This window comes from Cryptomeria japonica, chromosome 11, assembly GCF_030272615.1.
Source record: "Cryptomeria japonica chromosome 11, Sugi_1.0, whole genome shotgun sequence".
NCBI classification, from domain to species: Eukaryota; Viridiplantae; Streptophyta; class Pinopsida; order Cupressales; family Cupressaceae; genus Cryptomeria; species Cryptomeria japonica.
In genome coordinates, this window is record NC_081415.1 from 417,288,962 (window position 1) to 417,294,961 (window position 6,000).

Genomic DNA, 6,000 nt, shown 5'->3' on the forward strand with positions numbered 1-6,000 from the left:
TTGAGTCTAAAGCTTAATATCATGATTCTAACATACGGTCTAAATATTATCACATTCCTTCAATAAAAGGGTAAATAATCTATTCTTTATTCTTACATATATTTTCACAATATATGAATTAGATTGTATAATCTAATTTATAAAATAGGGTTTAAGTTAGATCATGCAAACTAAACTGTTTTCTTTAGGTTTTACAAGATAATGTTTTAGAAAGTAATTGTTTTCTATCAAGATAAATGAGTTTTACAGGAAAGACCCAAACCCAAATCCACCAACAAAAAATATTAGATTATAATAGATATTGTGAAAGCAATAAATAGGTTTTAGAAAGTAATTGTTTATGTTATTTTTTTTTAATTGAGTTGTTATGAATACATGATTATTTTAGGTTATTAGATATAAATTGAAAAGCATCATGTAATTGCGTAGATTTATTTATTTTTAGAATTGCTTGAGCAATTTACATCTCTATAAATAGAATGATAACTTATTTGTTGTTGGAATAAATAATTCATATATTAATTATTCACATAATTGCATTAATTCACTAAATAATCGATACCTTAGTTAGTAATTAATTATTGGCATTTATTAGGTAGTTAACTAATAAATTATGAATAATTAATTAATATTTATCTCCATGCATAATGGAAACTAGGAAAAGCAAACCAGGTTTAGAATTTCGAGAGTTTCATGCATTGATTAGTCTATTATGTGCTTTTTGTGCATACATGACTGATTCATGCATTCTATTTTAACTCCCAGTCTATCTTGTAGACTCCACCATTTAGGATTTCTATCTTTAGAGTTAGATGTCTTTATAAGGATGTCATATCCTTCATTGTAATTAAGCAATAAGCAATAAGCAATAAGCAATTTCAAAGCAATACATTCAATTATTGTTAATTGTTTTCAATTCTCTTTGATGTTCAATTTTCTCTTTATGTGTGATAGGTATTCTTACAAAAGATAACTGGGCTTGTGGGATTCAACAATCACGAATTCTAACATGGTATATGAGCTCTACATCTGAAGATTCTTGTTCGCTTATTTGGAGATTATTTTCATTTACAAAAAAAATTGTTTACGTTAATTTGAAGCTCACCATTAGTTCGAGAAGGTTCGAGAAAGTTAGGATCTTTCGTTTCGCTGAAATCCGATATACAGAGTATATTTTGCAAGGGTTTGAAGTTCGAAGGTTTTTCTCTGTTCTAGAGAGTACTTGAAAATTTAGAGTGTTTTGGGCCCAAAAGGACCTCACAGATGGATTCAGAAGGCTTATTCCATGAATTTTGATATCAAATTTTCCTATTTTTGGTGACGGGAGCATTGGGGGCAAACATTTTCATTGGCATGCTTTTCAAGGCACGAAAATTCATACGGTCGTACCTATACTTGCATTGGATTTTTTAAGGGATTTTAATTTTTGGCTGCTGACATCAGCATGACATCATTCTGACATCAGCAGTATTGTTAGCATGCATGGCCATTCTTTGATCCTCTTTGTGCCCTAAAAGAGGTGTTTTTTTTTGTTTTGGCCATAACTTGGTCATACAGAGTCGAAATTGGGAAAACCATATACCATTGGAAAGATATTTCTGAGCCCGATCCAGAGATGGAGGTGTATTTTTCTGTTTTTTTCATTTTGCAAGTTTTTTTTCCAGTTGAAGTCAGAAGTTGCGGTTTGCACTCCCGAGGGTATATCTTGTGCATCCAGACTCTGTTTTTCGCAAACAAGATGGCGTTGAAAAGGTGATTAAATGCTCTATCCAGATCTCAGGTCCATTTTTTTAGATAGCTTTCCATCCCACTACCTCTTCTTGCCAAAGTAATTAGTGACTCCCTAGCCCTATTTTGTCCTCCAATGATCGAAGCTCCATCTTTTTGGCACACATCTCTATTTTTTAAGCATCATGGAGAATAACATTTAGATTTTTAGTACCTATCATACCTCTCCCTTGTCAGCATTATGGGGGGGTTTCTACTATTGGTGCTAATATTTCCTTGGTTTCGTGTTGGAGTGTTTTATGTATTTAGTACTTGTTCCTATGTACTAGGAGATTCTGGGCCATTTACCCTTGCATTATCCGTGAGATGGAGAACTTATGTATTTATTCCTATGTACTGTGAGATGCATCGCGGCTATTTACCCATGCATTTTTCAGTGAGATGGAATACTTACCATATCGACACTCTTGCATTCCTATTTCTGGAGGTTCTTTTTTCAACATCATAACAGTCTTTCTACGACAGTGTTTGTAGCTTCTTCATGCTTCATGTTTCTTCATGTTTGTCTTTTGTTTCTCTTTTGGAGAGGAGTTTTGTTCCCATTCAAGGTTTTCTCCTTTGCTCTATATCTGAGAAACTTCCATGTTTGTTCATGGGTACCTCATCGGGTTTTAGGTCGGGACCCATCATGCATTCATCTTTGCATGCTTTTTCATGGGTACCTCATCGGGCTTTAGGCTGGGACTCATCATGAATTCATCTTTGCATGCTTTTTCCTATATCTTTGCCTCTCCCCCAGTTGTGCATTCAAGGGGGGTGTTGGAATAAATAATTTAGATATTAATTATTCACTTAATTGCATTAATTCACTAAATAATTGATGCCTTAGTTAGTAATTAATTATTGGCATTTATTAGTTAGTTAATTAATTAATTATGAATAATTAATTAATATTTATCTCCATGCATAATGCAAAGTAGGAAAAACAAACTATGTTTAGAATTTTGAGAGTTTCATGCATTAATAAGTCTATTATACTTTTTGTGCATACATGACTAATTCATGCATTCTATTTTAACTCTCATTCTATTTTGTAGACTCCAACATTTAAGATTTCTATCTTTAGAGTTAGATTTCTTTATAAAGATGTCATATCCTTCATTGTAATTAAGCAATAAGCAATAAGCAATTTCAAAGCAATACATTCAATTATTGTTAATTGTCTTCAATTTTCTTTGTTGTTCAATTTTCTCTTTATGTGTGACAGGTATTCTTGCAGAAGATAACTAGGCTTGTGGGATTCAACAATCACAAATTCTAGCATTTGTCTCTAAAGATGTGTTTGTGTAAATACTTATCTTTTGTATTGTGTTATGATCCTCTAATAGACTAATTGTATGATGATACATCACTCAAAAAATGCCTTGTAGTGTACCCAAGAGATTGAATAACCACAAACTTTCCCTAGTTTGCCATATCTTTAAGTCAATGTTCAATGTCCATAAAGAATTTGTTTGTCTCATCTTCATATTTTTAATTTTGTTGAATTTTAATGGTTAATCTTCCCTTCAACATCTTATGACTAACATTTCTTCATCCATGTGTGTTTCATAAGCCATCTTGTGTAATTAGGATATCACCCATTCTAAGCATTGCCACTATGCCTAAATTCATTCACCTTGCTTGCAAACTTTGACAATATTTTGTACAACTTAAAAATTCCACTCTACATGAGAGGCCCATTCTCAAACCAATTTTGGTGATAAATTTCAAGTCAATCATGATATCTAGAGTGTTTTTGACATATTTGCTATCATTTATTCATGTCAATATGTACTTTCTCTACATAAGATCTACATGCAAGACAAATTGTATTTTTTTACTTACTCTTTTGTATTTAGATTAGTAATTTGAATGATTTTTTTTAGCAGTGTTTGTTAGTTTTATTTAGAATTAGTCTTTCCTTTTAAAATAATGTTGGAAATAGGTGGTGGATGATTTTTTATCAACCCCCATACAATAATGATGAAGTGCCTTAACATTTATGTCAAACTGTGTTGTGAATTTGTCTTCAATGAGGTCCCAAACTATTTTGATATTTGTATTTTTTAAGGGGTAAAGGAAAATATTAATTACAAGGTGAAAAGGAGTCACACCATGCACATGATTGATTGGTGAGACCCCTTGGTTGACAATCCATTCACTATGTCATAGCCCTTTCATCTATATCTTTTTTTATTACAAGCTAATTATTCCTTGCATTCATATGGTAAGGAAAATTGGTGAGGGCACTTTAGAATGGGTAACCATAACTATAGAGCCTACTAAATTATTTTTACAACTTCTCCCTGCATAATAGGCTTTGCTTAATTTTCAAGTATGTATGACAAACTTTTTAATGTAATTTTAAATATTTTAGGGTTTAGGGTTTTATCAATGTCTTTTTCAATTTATTATCCAAGTAAACATATTTTAAAAGTTAATCACCAATAGGTTAACTATCTTCATATTATACCTAATGAAAAGGGTGAGTGCAGTATCATTATGGGCCAAATAGTGACAATAGGGGTTAAAAAAGAATTTTAACTAAGCTAATATTTGAAAATAGATATTTGACTTTTTGATTGGGCTAGGTGAAAAGTGAGTTTTACTTTGATAAAATCCAAAGCAAAATGGATATCCTTTTCTTAAAAAATGGATATAAGTTTCTAAGAAATAAATATATGTTTCTTAAAAAATGGATATCCATTTTGTAAAAGTTAACAAGTAAAAAGAAAGTCTTCTACTTTGCCAAAATGACTCACAATATATGAGAAGAGTGATGCAAAACAAATATTCAAAAAAAGGAGAATGAATATTTATTTTGGATATTTAAATTTTTTTGATTAAATCAACCATAGTCAAGAGATAAGTTAGTTTTCTTCCATTTTTTTTTGAGGTTTTGATTTTTATTAAAATTATTCAACTTTTTAATATGATTTAGGTTTTCATTTATCAATTTTAGGAATTAGTGAAAAATTGTTAATTGTTGAGTTTTGAATTACAAATAGGTTTAAATGGTAGACAAAGGTCAAAACCCAAACCCCCCCTCACCAAACCTTTCTTCAATTGAAGAAAAAATTGATAAAAGTATTATTGAATTGAAAAACATTATAGAAAAATATCATCAAGACCATTAGTTGTCTATAATGATACCCACCTTAGAGGGAAGTTTTTCTCATTTTAGAACCCTCACAAACCAACATGAGTCATTCTATAATCATAGTACATTCAACATATATAACTATTAGACCTATTGCATGTTAGAGTCAACATTAGAATGAAAGAACTAACTTCTTTTGGATTAGCATATTGAAATTTACATAAAAAAAAGGAAGGATATATTATTATTTATTAGGGTAGTTAATGTTATTACAAGTCTCATTAATAACCTTTAAATTATTTTTTATTTAAATCTTACATAGTAATCAAGCCAAAAGAACTGTAAGTATAATTGGATCAATAAATTGCAAAATCAGAGAAGATCCCAAAAGGGGGCATTATAGCAACCTACCATCATTGAGCATTTCTTAGGTATAATAGGTGTGGAAAATGTTGTAGAGCAGATGATGTATTGGAGCCTATTCAAATGAACATAGAGTGGACTTGAACAACTATTAGTGCCTATTGAAATGAACAATTGAGAAGATGTGTGTAGGAAATGGGGAGTGGGTGAGTGACATAAGTGAGGTTGCGAAGCATTCAATTCTTGAATGCATTATAATTTTCTTCCATCAAAATTTTGTAGATGGGAAGGGATGTGTAGTTAATGTGGATGATTGAGAGGGAAAGAGTAGACAATGTAGGATAAATGTGAGGAAGTGGATGTTATAGGTGGTGATTTATTTGCTCACAATGTGGCATTGTGAACATGTACCTGCCATGTGCCACACAATAGTAGAGGTGGTCCCGACCTAAGATTGGTCAACCATCCAAATGGGAAACTATTTTACTTGTTCGATTGTACATGTGATAGATTGGTTCCACATATGTGAGATTAAATTTTGTGTTGAATAGAAAATTTCCAGTGTGGCGGTGTATTTTTTATTAATTTTTGGTCCACATGACACTCCACATGAACCCCCAAAGATAACCCACTCCACTATGAACCCCTCTCCCCTATATAACTTTGTAATGCATAAAAAAGGGTAATTTGAATTCTTGAGTGAAATAGGTACAAAGGAAACAATGATTCGAGTCTTCTCTTGGTTAGTACTTTTTTAATACTTCCTT